The 15976-nt window shown below is 39.1% G+C and overlaps 1 protein-coding gene across 1 annotated transcript in view; it reads left to right on the forward strand.

The window, feature by feature from the left end:
• LOC150077771 (solute carrier organic anion transporter family member 74D-like) overlaps positions 1-15976 on the forward strand; it is a 146775-nt gene that overhangs the window by 47630 nt on the left and 83169 nt on the right. Inside the window, exon 2 of the mRNA XM_090385174.1 lies at positions 14941-14992. The gene's annotated coding sequence lies outside the window, so the exon portion shown is untranslated. The remainder of the gene's footprint in view (positions 1-14940; positions 14993-15976) is intronic.

Here is a 15976-nt window from a genome sequence, read left to right on the forward strand (position 1 = left end):
AAAAACAACAGGAGCGCTTTACCCATTATCGAAAGCACTTAAAAATCCACAAAATATCTATTCGAAACCATATTAATTATAGTGATGGAAGTTAAAGATGTTGTTTCATGTTTTTTCTTTCTTTTCCTCTCTGGTTATTCTCCAAAATTTAGAAGCTGCTCACCTAATTAGTATTAATTAATATTTTTTAGCAAATATGGACGTAACTGTTTGCTATGAATGTGTCGTGTGGGTTCAACCGATAGCTGTCCTTTCAGTTGAAGAAGGGACAAAAAAAAAAAAAAAAAAACAGTTGATAAAGAAAAAAACATTAAGCAAATACTACTAATTCAGTTCCGGTCTGGAAAAGTAACAGCTGCATGCTTCAGGAAGTATGGCGTGTAATTGCAAAAACGATGATTGGAAAAATAAATAAAACCACACGGAAGCGAAAACGTCATCTGCTGACATGGAATAAATGGGAGAGTTCTGCTGCTGTTTGGACAAGTGTGCAATAAGCTTTTACCAAAGTTATTCCTAAACGAAAGCCTCGGTAACAGCTTCATTTATTTGCACCTGTTTATTAAATCAAAAAAAAAATGTTTATTTTTGTTCTCACATGTATTTTTTGGTCACCATCCAATGGTGTCTTGGATTTTCTCTATATCAATATTTTAAAGGCAACTGAAGATTTTATAATTTTGTGGCATTTGCATGAATTATTATATGACTGCGTACTAATGAGGTGATATATACTCACTGCCAAAAGAATTAGAAACCTTTAGCAATGGCGTCAACAGATAATTAAACGTTTGATATGCAAATGTAAGTTGTTAAATGTTATGGTAACAAATCTCTAGACATCAGATTACTGTGCTCTTTCTTGTGACTTCTCAGGGGCAGATTTAGCAAGGAACCACAAGAAAGAAAACAAAGTTGTGTCGAAAGCAATCAAAAATCCATTTAGGCAAAGAAAAATTGGCAGGGTGGTTAACGATGGGCAGCAGGGTGAGCTGTTGCAACAAGATCTAGGAAAATTGGGTAGATGGGCTGAGAAATGGCAGTTGAAGTTTAACATTAACAAATGCAAGGTACTGCGTATGGGTAGCAGTAACCCCCAGAGAAATGCACCAACTGGATGGTACAATACTTAGGGTAGTGGAGAATGAAAAAGACATGGGAGTAATTGTGCAATTAGATATGAAGTTCTCTGAGCAATGCAGACTGATCGTTCATCAAACCGACCACAGAACACACGCAATTTACACAGTATTTTATACTGTGCAATATGGCTGAAGTTGCTGATGCCCCTAAAACCCTATTGCAACTAACCAACCAAGAAACAGTATTGCATCCACCACTCTACATAATGCTGTCACTGGGTCAAACAATATATAAGGTGGAAAATTTATTGATCCACAGATTAAGATGTTGCCTTCGAAACTGGAAAACAAAAGGACTGTTAATGAGTGAAACTTACAAAGAACTATTGGACAAGTTTATTGAAAATGTAGAATGCCCAACAAACTCCATTACTTCTGCTTTCACCTGGATTTCTTCAGACTGCATCTAGACGGTTAGCGTGTGGAGAGATTTCACCAGTTCCAAGGAAGGTTGGAATGGAGCTATGATGGACAACTATATCTGGTTCTTGTTCGGGATTATTACACTGACCACAAAAGACACTTTTTAAGGAAATTTTTTGATTAAACCGTGGATGGTTTCTACTTTTTTATTTATGTTATTTTTAGCTCTGTTCTCCATTCGTTTTCCACCCATTCTATACCTTTGAGATGGTTGATTTCGACAGACCAGTAATATCCTTTTGTTTCTCAACTGTTTCTCAATTCTAAACGTGGTTCAACAATAACACCTTTCGAAAAGGTCATGTACCTTCTCCGTTACGTTCAGTTGTAGATTGGTTGGGTGTATTGAGTTTTAGGAGCATCAGCAACTAAGGCCGTATTGCTCCGTGTATATTGTCTGTAAATTGCGCGTGTTCTGTGATCGACTTTCTGCTTTCTGGATGAAAAACCCATGCTACCTTCGCCTGAGACCGACTAACTCAGCCACATTGTGAAAAAGGCCCATAGAAATTCCTCACGTCATTGAAGATTCGAACTCAGGTCTTTTCCACCCAATGTCGGGAGGATGGCAACCCTACCAATTGTGCTTCCCACCAATTGTGCAAAAGGTTTCTAGTTTTTTGGACAGAGTAGCTGCAAATAACATTTTTCTGGACAGAATTTGTACGAGTGTAATAATTATTACGAATAGTTTTTGTAAAACATTTAATTTTATTCGAACTGCTGATTCTTTTTCTCATAAGAAACAAAAGTCCTTTGTTAACTGAGCGCTGCTATATCAGCTACCTTAAACAATGAAGTCGTAAACCTCACTTGCCACTGGGTGACTGTGCCAGAGTATAAAAGGAAACCTTTGTTTCAAAATGTTTACTCAACAATCTCATTTAAAGATTCTCACGTATCAGAATAACTTCAGTATTGTGTCCAGACCTACTAACAGTGTCATTCACATTGAGTCCGTTGAATTTTAACCCTCACCGCGTAAATGCGCGTTCTAATCTCGTCTTACATTTAAGTGGGGGAGAAAGCGAATATTAATTCTTGCTTTTGAAGGCGCTCTTATCATTTCTTATAGGTTAAACTGGTGGCAGTAAAGTTGAGTGATGGGGTGGAGTAAACAAATTTAAAATGTTTAACCAGAAACGGTTGGTGACCTACATTGGCTACTTGGTTATATCCTTCGAGACCTTTCGGCACGGGGTCAAACATTCGAAACACGCAAGGCACTAATATAACAGCCCCTCCCGCCTACCAATCGCTTTCGTTGACGAAAGTAGAACTCTGCAGTGTACCGTGGGTGAGAAACGAAGTCAGAAAGGCGAGCAAGAGGAGAATGGCCTTATGATCAACTCTAGATCAACGAGGTCATCCAAGAGACACGAGAGAACACAACACGTGCCGTTTGATTGCCTCGAGGTAAGGACCTATGTCAATTAGTTACTCACACACGCCCCACCCTGGTGGTGGTGCATGTTTAGTCCGACCAGTATTTGGAGCAGGTCAGTTCCTTGTGTGTCTTGAGATTAACTTAGTTCGCTTTGCTTGTTTGTCTAATGGAAATCTTGACTTGCTCATATATCAGTATTTATTCTTTGGAATAAATCCAAAATCTGTTTTGGTTTTTTTTTTTTTTTTTTTCAAGATGGATTTTGCCATGAGCAATATTTTTACGTCATCAGAATTGGGCATTCTGGTTAACATATTTAGATTAAAAAGAAAAACTAAGAGGTTAGCTGGAACTAATGAGGGCCTGAAACTAAAGGTTTATTTTGTCCATTGGAGCACCTCCAGGTCCTCTTACTGTCACGTTTCCTTAGGTGGACGCAGAGCCATTCTAAGGTCCATTTTGAACAAATAAGTAACGCGCTGATGCGAAAACACAAATACACTGTGTTATCAAAAGTACTGAGAGCGACATTTCCAAACTTGTCAAGACTTGTTCGATTACTGTTTTAAATTTTGTGATTGTAATGTTTGCTGAGATTTTGTTGAGATATTGTAATGTTTGCTATAATTTCGTGTCAACGAAATTATACTTTTAGGGGTGAGAGAGAGTAAAGAAATTAGGCGACAACTCAGCATTTTGATGGGCGTTTTTGAGAGTTTGAATAGTAGGGTAGATGCCATTGAAGGAATTAAAATCAATCTCTTAATTGCCCAATCCAACGCCAGAGCATCAGGCAACGCAGCTGAGAAACTCCAAGGCAGAATGCGCAGATCCCACAGGAGTTGGTTATTGTCGGTAACTCCATTATCAGGGAAACGGGAAATACGTTGTGCAAGAAGGATAGGTGAAATAAGACCAGGGTATGTCTGTCGGGACAAAAATAGATGACTTTGTAGAGCAGATATCATCTTGGACACGAAGGGTGATATTGTTATAAACGTTGGCACTAATGATATTAAGAGTAGGAGATCTGCAGTTTTACTGAACAAGTACAGGGCAATGTTGAAAAAAATGCCACAAGTTAGGATTGAATTTGAAAGTATCTGCAATTCTGTCCAGAGACGATATGAGGGAGTATATGAATAGAGCCTTGTCAATCAATTTCGCCCTGGGGAGTCTGTGCAAGGCTCAAGGAGTAGAATTTTTTTCAGCCTGGTCTGTGCTTATTGACAGGAGAGACTGCTTCTACAGGGATGGGATACACTTAAATTAACGGTAGAAGGAAGGAGTTGAATCACATTGGACTACTTGATGTCAATGAGATAACTGTTAATAACCCTTCTCAGCTTGATGACAAATTGAATAAGTACAGTATTTTCCATCTACACATGAGGAATTCTTTAGGGAAAGGGACGCCAGAAGTTTATCAAAATCTAACAGGGAGCTGAAAGGAAAGTGGAAGTCAAATTGTTGAAGCTGAACATAAAAGAAGGAGAATCTTGTGTGGATGGCGTCTATCCAATCATATTAAGGGAGGATGCAATGGGAGTAAGCAAACTCTTAGCCATAATTAGGAGAGCATCCTTGGATTCAGGGCAGGTCCCTGTGTACTGGAAATTTGCAAATGTATCCCCAATTCAAAAAGGGGCATCAAAAGGTGACATGAGTAATTACAGATCTGTTAGCTTATATCTGTTCCAGGGGAAAATAATGGAGTCACTGGTAAAAGAACAGATGCAAGGTCATCTGGACAGGATTTCAAAGGATTTGTTAAGGTCTTGTCTAAACAATCTGATAGGTTACTATGATGAAGTGATCAAGGAACTAGATTCAAGAAATAATTTTTATATCATGTACTTGGTTTTCAAGAAGGCTTTTGATACTGTTGCACTTAAAAGGCTGTGGTACAAATTGGAGCAATGTGGCATTAAAAGTAAATTACTGCCATGGATAAAGAGATGGTTAAGTGGAAGAAGACAGAGTGGTTATCAGTGAGCACTGCTCTTCATGGGCTAATCTTATTAGTAGAGTTCCCTACAGTTCAGTGATGAGGCCATTGTTGTTTTCACTAATTATTAATGGTATTGATGAAGGTATAACAAACTTAATGTCTAAGTTTTCAGATTATACAAACGTTGGCATGGGTAATGACAATAATATTGGTAATCTGTTGCAAAAAGATCTAAAAAAATTAGGCAAGTGGGCTGAGAAATGGTAGTTGAAGTTTAGCATTGACAAATGTAAGATTCTGCGTATGGATAGCAGTAATCTCAGAGTAACATCAATTGTATGGTACTACTATTGTACCATACAGTTGATAAGTTACACACAGACATGCTGCCAGGACAGCTATTGGAATTTTGTCGATGAAATTTTGCTAGCAGAAATAAGGAGGTGATTATCCCTGTGTACAAGGCCATGGTAGGCCGCCTCTTAGGTATTGTATCCTCAGCTAAAGATAAAGCTGGTTCTACTTTTACCCATCTATAGTTTGATTTTGGTAAATCAACTCATGTCATACCAATACTCCACTCAATGCTTCCTGTGATTTTCTGACAAAAGGATGTTAAGAAGAATCCTGAATAATCTTAATGCCAAGAAAGCTACAGATCCTCATAGCATTTTTCTCCTTGTTCTTTTTGCAACTCTCCAACCAGTTCCTTAAAAGGAAGCTTAAACTATCGAGAATGATTCCATCTGATCAGTGATCGCCAATGTGGATTCTGTCAGTGTCAACCTACTGGTGATATATTGACTTACGTTAATTATATTGAAATGTATCGAAGATTATCCTGACACCACTGAAATTTTGTAAAAATAAATCATACCCCCATCCACAAATCAGGAATAAATGTAAAAGGCAAATGCATTCAATGAGTTAAACAAAAATACAGTAAATGGATCGAAGTATTGAGTTTAATCCATTAAAACAGAGTCATCATAGGATACGTCGATTCCCAAGAATCGTATCATACTGCACAATCTGTGGTGAATTTTTTTAAAGATATGGGCGTGCAAAGCTTCATTGGACAACCCAGAGCTGCTATCTCACCTCCAGTGGACATCTTTAGAATGAATATTGTATTAATTAAAGTTTTTTTTGAAACACACAGATGTGCGGTTACTTTTGGCAGTGCCCTCGAGGGTGGCACAGTTGGTAGGATCATCGTCCTCTCCACAGGCGGTAGAAAAGGCCTGAGCTCGAATTCCGTCGATTAGGGAATTCGAGCTCAGGATTCGAACAAATTATGGATCTTTTCGCAACATGGCCGAGCTAGTCGGTCTCAGGAGAGGGAAGCATGGTTTTTTCTCCCAGAAACTCGGGTCTTTTTCCAGCAAACAAAAAATCGACCTCAGAATACACGCAATTTACAGACAATATACAAGGAGCATCATGGACCTAGTCCCCGATGCTCCTAAAACCCAACAACAACCAACCGGCTTTTGACAATACAAGTACAGCTTCGTTCGAGACTTGCCTCAAGTCCGTTTGTGAGAGCGAATTATTTCCTCCTCTGTCTCTCCATATCGACGCCAAGACATATTCATTTCTGTTTGCTTATAAGTTTCAATGCCCACAAAATAATCAAGCAAAAACAGATGTTCTAATTTCTGCGACCCAATTTAAGACATTAATCTATCATCAGCAGAAGCATGTTTCACCAGGGCAGGTCGGAAATTGGAGTTCTAAGAAATGTAATTAACTTCTGCTGGAAAAGAGTAATGCAATTATTTTTGTCTTTCCTAGTACATAAATTATTTATAAATGCATCGATTAGTATTACACGATTGCAGCATTGAAGCTTGGTTTACAATTATCCACTCTTGCAAACACGTGTCATGAATTGCCGATTACAGAGTCGAGTCCTGAAATAATTATTTCTTGAATTTTCCTATTTCTTCGAACTGCTGGTGACCATGGGAAATGTAATGCAATTTTCAATGCACGCTAACATATGCATAAACGTATACATTGCTTGCTAAAATATTAGCAAAGTGGGCATAACGATTGCGAGTATCACTTGTCTAATTTATATCAAATCGGTCATCACTTACTAATGAATCAATTGATCATTTTCAACCAATTTGGGGTGGATGGTGATTATACCAACTGAAGCCAATCAGAACAAAGGATCCACAGTGCATCATAGTTATTCTTCTGGTTTTGATTTTAAAAAAACAAAAGTAGTAATCTGTATAATCGAATGATTAGTACATTGGTGTGCAAAACTTCAAGACCAACGCTATTTCTAAAGATTACAACCACAAAATCTTTACATAAGGTTTACTGATGAGAGTAGATTCAGTCTCAACAGCGATTCTGGACGTCAGCTAATCTGGAGAAAGGTTGGCACACGGTATCACCCAGCAAACATCACAGAAAGGGATCGATATGGCGGTCTCGTCTGAGGAGGCGTTATCTTGGATGGACATACACAACTCCAGATACTGGAAGGCTGTACTGTAACCGGTGCACGCTACTGTACTGAGGTAATCCTTCCCCAACTGCGTCTGTTCGGAAGTGCCATTGGCCCCGAGTTCGTGTTTATGGATAATAACGCCACACCCCATCGCACTGCAGCTGTTGATATGCTTTTGGAAAGTGGGAACTTTTTCATATGGATTGGCCTGCCCGTTCTATCGCTCTAAATCCCACCGAACACATATGGGACGCCCTGGGGTGACGCCTAGCGGCACGTCCACACCCACCAGAAAATGTTCACCAGCTGAAGATGGCGCTGACAGAGGAATGGACGATGTTACCGCAAGAACTTATCAATAACATTGTTCTAAATAAGGACAGGCGGTGCAAAGCCTACATCGACATTAGGGGTGGCTATAGTACTGAGGACCACCTCTTCCCTTTGTTCCATCTTTGGCAGTGACTTATCTGTATCATGGCAGCCAGTGCTATGTTGCCATTTTTTGAATAAAGTCCCTCTGTACCGATTTGTTTCTTCATAATTTCTGTGCCTCACGAGGTTCATTTGGTATGCTTTTCCCATGAGAAGCTACAGGTGAAAACCTGACTGGTCCTTAAATTTTGCACACCAGTGTATTTACCGATTTTGATTAAAATATTTTCAATATGTATAAAAATGAAAAACTTAAATAAGATTTAAGAAAGTTCTAGGATATTCGAGAATATTCCAAAAGGTGTAGAAGACTCCTGGATGTGGTAGAACATTATAGAAGATTCCTGAACGTTGTAGATGTTTCTAGAATATTCTAGAAAATGGAAGCATTGTCTCAATATTATGGACGATTGTACATTTAATTAAAGGAGAACAAACTACCATTCGCCGATTCAAGGACATTGGCAGTTTAAAGGACAATCCACGATCATGATGACCGCGTGTAACAACGGAAGCACAAGATGGACCATAACACTAAACAGAGAAACTACCGTGTCTACATCCACTGTAAAACTTCGTCTTGAAAAGCAGGATTACTGATGAAACGGACGGATGAATCCAAATTTGAAAGGATCCACGCGTAAGTTCATGTGAGACAATCAACTGAAATAAAAATGGTGGCACATTGTTTAGTGCCTACAGTCAAGTACTATGGTAGTTCGATCATGATCAGGGGTTGTTTCTGTTTTTCTGGAGTGGGTGACATCGTCAGAACTGAAGGAATTTTTAGAAAATACAGTACTATAAAATCATTCTTGAACATAATGCAACATCCTCTGGACTTGGACTTTGTGAAAGAAATTTTATATTACAACAAGACCCGAATCACAGCTCTAAACTGTGCAAGGACAACAATAAAAAATCTTAAAATACTAGTGTATTGTTTTTTTTTTTTTAATATTAAACCTTATATTGCCTTACGCTGTGATCCCAAACTTTTAGGCAGGAGTGTAGACCATGGGAAAGTTGCAGTTTTCTGGTTTTGCGAATCTGACACCTTCCCTCCAGAAACAGTAGGCGACATCACTCATCAAATTCCTCCCTCTAATAATGGTCAATCTCTTTTTTACGCCAACGTGAAACAACACGAATTCTATTCCCCATAGATGCCACCCCGAGACTGTCCGGCTGACCTTGAAAGTACAACTCCTGCGAGTAGAAAGAAACACGTGCCAATTGCCCCTGCCACGATCGCTTCTCTGTCTTCAAAGGCCTAATTTCTTTTATTTTCCCTAAACTGGCTGTCTGGAAATACAATAACAGCGAACTCTTCTTCAGAATAATCAAATGGAACGTTGAAATCATCTAATAGCAAATGGATATGCAAATATCATTGTAAATAGAGTAGTCTGACCGTGCGTCTCTCAATTCAATCGTGCTCAAACACCAACACGTCTAAGTAACCTTCCGATTCATTAAGATGGAGGGGTGGACATTGGTGACCAGGAGATTAGAGACATCTGAAAGAGGTGATCAAGCTTGGAATCATAACTCCAAGTGGTGGATACAGTCATCTTTCGTCTCTTTGGAGTAAATTAGATTTTCGATGTACGTTTAAAAAGCAATGATCGCTTATACGAAGAGGACAACCGCTAATCCGTTTTAATTTCTGAATAATGAACCTTTCATCATCTATAAATCAAAGTATAAAGGTAAGGTTGCATAACTTCTTGAGAAGTAAACAATTTGTGTTTTTTCTTTTCTCCTCAGCTACTTATGACTACCGAGTGGAGTATTTATGAGCTTTCATAAAACGGAGACAGACATTAAGAGCAAATAGAAACTTTTTACGTGGCAAGTAGCAACTGTGCTCCAAGGACATTCGAGGTGAATGCTACCAGCGACATTAAGAAAACGGGGAGACACACACACAGCGGATTCCTTACTATATATACGATAGATTATTAAATTCAAGGTCACGACAAATCACGTGTCTGACTCGTGCGTTTTTCGTGAGGGAATGAGTGGCAATTTGCCAAAATACTAAGCTGAATAAAACGTTCATTGTGCGAGTTAGGAAAGAACGACAATTTAAAAAGGAAGACAAAGAGAGAGAGAGAGAACAAAAATTAAATTTGCACGTGTAAATATGGACTGGACACGTGTAAGGCCAGTTGTATGACTAAGGATGTTCTGATAGGGATCACATCGTTGAAAACGGTGTTCCAGACTTCTTTTTGTTTTTTTTTTGTCTCTTCCTCAGGGTCATTTAAATAACTACGTTCAGGGTTGATATTGTCACGAAGAGACACAGGCATATCTGAAAACATATCGGTTTTTTTTTTTAGAAAAAGTCATGACTGGAATTTTAAAATGGCCGATAAAGAGTTGAGGCCACTTAGGAGAAGTTATTTGATAATGAGACTAGGACAGAGTGAAAATTATCCAAGATATTGCGCAATGGTCTGCTTAAGTTCATATTGCGACTCTGATTTCATAAGAGGAAGCGTTGATGCAATGAATAAATTAATGGGGAAAGACCATAAACAACTTTGAAAACAGTAAAGGTTAGTATCTTATGCGAGATTTGGACATCTTTTGGTGTACTGATGCCAAGTCACATTGTGACAACCTTTATTTTTTTATGTTCGATGACATGTGGTCTATGAGTTGATTAAACTCAATTTGTTTAATTGAAGCGTGCAGTCGTGGTCACATGTCAGGAATGCATCCATGGAGTAGCTAATGGACTTCAGCCACTCCCAAAGAGACTAGAACGAAAAATCGGCACATCTGAGCAATTGCATCAAGGTCAAAGCAGCTGATATGATCACACCTTCATAGTCATCTTCATTTTATGAATTCTTTCGCAACGAAATCGAACAAAATGTTGAAATATATTTTTCAAAAACAATTTTCATTTTACAATCAATTGTGAGCGTTAGAAAAGAGGATTGTAGGTTACTATGATCATCAGAACTGTGGACAGCTACACCTGTCCACAGTTCTGATGCGAAAGAGCTTGTGACAGCTGCTGCTCTATTGTCTGCTGACAACACAACTGACTACATTATCCACCCCGATAATGATTTGTTACGACACCCCTGGCACTTTAAACAATTAGAGGTTACACAAGAATTCTCCTCCCAAATTAATAAAGCAAAGACAGATAACGAAATCATTAGTTATGGGTGTTGCCTCCCCATAACGGCCTCGACCATCATTAACATACGAGCACTCTTCTTTAATGTAAAATATACGCTTCAGTTAAAAAGCAGTAACTAAGCTAGCTCCTTGACAGGATACAGGTTATGTCAGATCCTGCCCGTTTATAGCCCTCGCAGTAGCACAGTTGGTAGAATCGATGTCCTCCCCATACCGGGTGGAAAAGACCTGAGTTCGAGTCCCGTCGATGACGTGAAGAATTTTTATGGGGTTTTTTCACAACGTGGCTAAGTTAGTCGGTCTCAGGAGAGGGTGGCATGGATTTTCTCCAGGAAATTCGGGGTTTTCATCCAGCAAACAGAAAATCGACCTCAGAACACAGACAATTACAGAGGGAAGCCAATGCTTTTGAAAAAATCTTAAGGGGACAATTATCTCCTGATCAATAGAATGCTTTCTTAAGTTTGAGTTACTATCTTTCGAAAAATATCTGTTTTTCCATTCATTGATCCAAATTTTCAGCAAAAAAGACCAGTCCACAATCATTATGGCATTAAAGTCATCTTATCCAACGTGACACATCATGTAAATATTAACAGTGAAGTGTTCAAGGTAGTTCCCTATCCATCAGGTTTTGCTATTTGCTGCCATTTTGAATTTCTTTCACACGTCGATGATGATCTGCTCAGCGGGTACATCCTTATTAATAAAAAGGTAGATTGCGCTATGTCAACCAACATCATCTGAAACCTTCTGCGCAGACATGGACTTTATGCGTGAAGATATATGGTGGGTATTCCCTTGAGTGCCGAATATCATAGAGTCAGGTGAATGTGGCTACTCAAACATCGTAATGGGACTGACGAAAAATGGCCCATGTACTTTTCAGATGAGTCCAGATAGAGCCAGCAGTCGTCAGGAACGGACCCTAACTGCACACATACATACATAGAGATGAGATCCTTTAATCCATGGTCCTTCCCTATACTGGTGTTGTTAGTGAGGAGTTCGTTCTGATGGATGACAGCGATCAATCCCACTGAGCATAGCTGCCCACTGGGATTGAGCGCCATTTCCAACAATATGTTGGAAAAGACGGTCACGTTTTTATGGATTGGAGAACCGCCATCCTCCCTACAGAGGGTGGAAGGCGCCTGAGTTCGAGTCCGTCGATGACGTTAGGAATTTTTATGGCCCTCTCTCACAACGTGGCTGAGTTACTCGGCCTCAGGCGAGGGTCGCATGGAAACAGGAAATCGACCACAGAACACACGCAATTTACACACAAGGAACGATATGGCCATAGTCGCTGATGCTCTAAAACCCCTACTACAATGACAGCAGGATGGATCCATGGAATCTTGTTGATTGCGACCAACACGACAGCGTCTGTCGGCGTGTTGCACCAAATATTTGGACTCATCCGACCACTACACTCGTTTCCAGTCCTCCAGGGTGCAACCAGTGTGTTGTGGACACCACAGCATTCGCCGTCTACGATGATCATCAGTGAGGAGCAGATGTCTCTTGGGTCGTCTGCTGTTGAACCCAATACGTGTGAATGTGCGGCACATCGTCGTTTGGAATATAGTTTGCATTCCTCAGATTTTATTGTGATGCCAGCTGTCACAACCTGCCGTTGAGCCCGTGCAATGCGCTTCATCCCTCGCTCACCAGGAACATCCACCTTGCCTAATCCATTACAGTTCTGTCAGCGGGAGGTAATTTGATCCGTTCGATACCATTCTTTATACTCCTCAGTGGCCGCGAGCAACCAAGACGTCCCGTTTCCGAAATGGAATCACCCGACTCATGGGCTCCCATAATCATGCCCTTTGAACTCTAGGTGACATCTTCTTTACTTCATCCCAAACTGCTACTTGATCACCTTGCCTTGCACGACCAGATGCAAATTACCACTGCTCTAGCGTACGAAACTTCGGCTTTTTATACTGCGATTTATGTGGTTTAGTCGATTAAGAATGGGGTGGTCATAATTCAGTGATCACTGAGTTTATATGTTCTGAAAAATAACATAATTCCTCTCGTCACTAATAACATAATTCCTCTTATACCAACTGTGCTACCCACGGAGGATATAATGACACCTCATAGCCTTAGTTGCTTTGTTGTGTTGTAATAAAGTCGCAATTTCTCTTCGCTCAGGAGTCTTTGAACGTTTTCGGCATGATTGAGTCTTTCATAGTATTCCCGAACTCGAAGCAAATTCAAATTTTAACCTGATAAAAATTCCTTCTCCTTTGAAGTCCCGATGACCTTTGGGCAAAAGAAAGTTGATAAGAAAACTTCCGTCTATGTGTTCTCCACAAATTTCTTTAAACAAGATGTTATCTGGGTATCCCTCTAGGGTTCTCTTTCTCAAAGGAACCTTTTATCTTCTGTGGCCATTATCAAGGGATACTCTTTAAAAGATTATTTTTCATATCGGTAACAAAAACTTTATCTTTTAGGTCTCCCATTTTTTTTTTCTTTTCATTTCATCAGTCCTTCCAAATGGCGAATTCTCCTCAGAGGATAGGGTAGAATTTCACAGCAGAACAAACTTTCCATTCCCAATGAGTTTCCACTGAATTACCTTCAAACATATGATAAAAAAAAGTTGAATTGTCATTTATTCAAAACGCCAGGGCTGTTCAATAAATAATGGTCATAATTTTTCTTGAACAACCATACTGCTTACTATTTCTAGCACGTCACCAAGTATTTGGTGACTTTCTGGAACAAGATGTTATCTGGGTATCCCTCCAAGGTTATACGCTTTATTTTATGATGATTTTTGGAGTGAATGCAATTGATCGCTGCCCACTGCACTGTTCATCTTCGATGCTGGTTCTATCACGTTTAAATTCAGCCACCTATTTTCAACATTTGCGTATGATGGATCGATGTTCATTTTTTTCTCATAGAAATGGTAAACTCTTCTACAAGCACCAAAAATGTGTTGTAAGTTGTGAATCATAACTTGGTATTCTATGACCTCGCCATAATTTTGTGCCCTCGTGGGTTGGTAGAATCGCTATCCTCCCCACACCAGGTGGAAAAGACCTGAGTTCGAGTACCGTGGATGCTGTAGGGAATTTTTATGGGGCTTTTTCACAACGTGGCTAAGTTAGTTGGTCTCAGGCGATGGTAGCGTGGTTTTTTCTTCTAGAAACTCGGGTTTTTCATCCAGCAAACAGAAAACCTGTCCCAAGTACTGGGGCCCTAACCATGCATCAAGTTTTTTGCTGGCTCCTTTGTCCCTTTTCATTAAGCTGCACGAGTTAGACCACATTTTCTGCGTGATCTGTTAATTTTGTCGAGCAATATTTTCTTGTAGATTATTATACAGTAAAAGTCGAACAATGACCTGCATCTGAGTAGGTTAGCCAATAAAGTCTTATAGTCCGAAAAATACGGGTTCCTGTTAATTGTAACCACTGGATCACCTGCTCTCAACATACAAGTCCATTGTGTGGTGAGATAAAAGGTTTTCTGGTTTCGCAACGTTTTTAATGATAGAGGATACGTCCATTAGGAGTAAAAAGTATGGTGATGGAAAGGTTTCATAGGACAGCATCCTCTCCTAACGTGTGTGGGGTTTTAAATTACTTTTACGTTATCTAATGTTGATATAAAAACTCCTTTGTCTGTGGTTCTAAAATGAGCCGAGTTCAACTCAATAAAATGCTGACACAACACCTGGTTGCCAGGTGTGTCTGGAAAACACTTATAGAGTTTAGAAAGCATGAACTAGCAGTTTTTATTGGTTAACTGATTTAAAAATAACCGGAATTGTTATCAACAAATATTACAGTTCTTATTTGGAATCATTGCTGGAGCAATGAATCCAAATAAGAACTGTTTAAAAAACCACTTATTTTAAACAGTTCTTATTTGGAAATTTAAAATATATATTTTCCTGTACACCTACTCTGTTTTTACAGATGAATTTCTTTATTTTCAGGCATTCAGGAAATTTTGCAATGGTATTTAGGAGCTATTTCCTTGATGTACAGGTAAGTTGTCCTAATTCGTAGCTAACTGCCATTATCACTTAGTTTAAAAAACCAGAACAGTTTTGAAAACTTCAGCTGTCAGGGCTGCTGACAATAGATGTATTTAAATGCCCAGAGGGGTGTTAACAATTCCAAAGAATTGGGTTACGGTTAAGAAATAGTTGGGGAAGTTACACTTCAAAAAACTCGAGATTCTTCCTGTCTTGTATGTCAAGATACTATCAGCAGGGTAGCCAAACTAGCCAATCGCTGGATGAGATGACCACATAGGTCTGGAAACCTCATATTAGGAGAGATGTGAGTCTCTGGGAACGGGTGCAGGAACAAAAGGATAGTCTGCCCAAAAAAGGCTTCAGTTCTGCTAATTGCAGTTACTGGAGACTAGGCACCTGCGATGTTATCTGATTGGGTTGTTTAAGACTTTCAATGGATTGAGTAAGCTCAACGCTGATGGAAGACTTCTTGCTCATACTACACACATGAGAAGACATAAATTTGAATTGAGGAGGGATGGTTATAGAATAGATTTGCAGAAATGTGTCTTCAGTCGGTGGGTGGTTGAGTTTTGGAACAAAATTACATCATCTGGAGTTGTTCAAAGTGCGTAGTTTTAATAAGTTTAAGGAAGAATTACAAGTTAATTTTTCAAATGTATTATTAGCCTTAGTTCTTTCTACGATTTTAGCCAATTTGTGAAATGTTCCAGTTCATAATCATCTGGTAATTGAGTTACATCAGATGAACTAAATCCTGTATAAGGTTCTGTAAATATTCACTTATTGACCATCCGTATAAGTTATTTACATGTACATATAGAATGTTATTAATTCATCCATTTTAATATCTTTTAGATATTTCTTAATTTCATTAGCTGGTACAACGTCGATTTATTCCATCTATAATACCTTTCTTTCAACCATCAAACACATATCAGTTAATGATTGCAATTGAGTTTTTGTGAGCCGTTGTATTGTGGTCAATAGA

This window comes from Mastigoproctus giganteus, chromosome 11, assembly GCF_048544385.1.
Source record: "Mastigoproctus giganteus isolate SK-2022 chromosome 11, ASM4854438v1, whole genome shotgun sequence".
In the NCBI taxonomy this organism is placed as follows: domain Eukaryota; kingdom Metazoa; phylum Arthropoda; class Arachnida; order Uropygi; family Thelyphonidae; genus Mastigoproctus; species Mastigoproctus giganteus.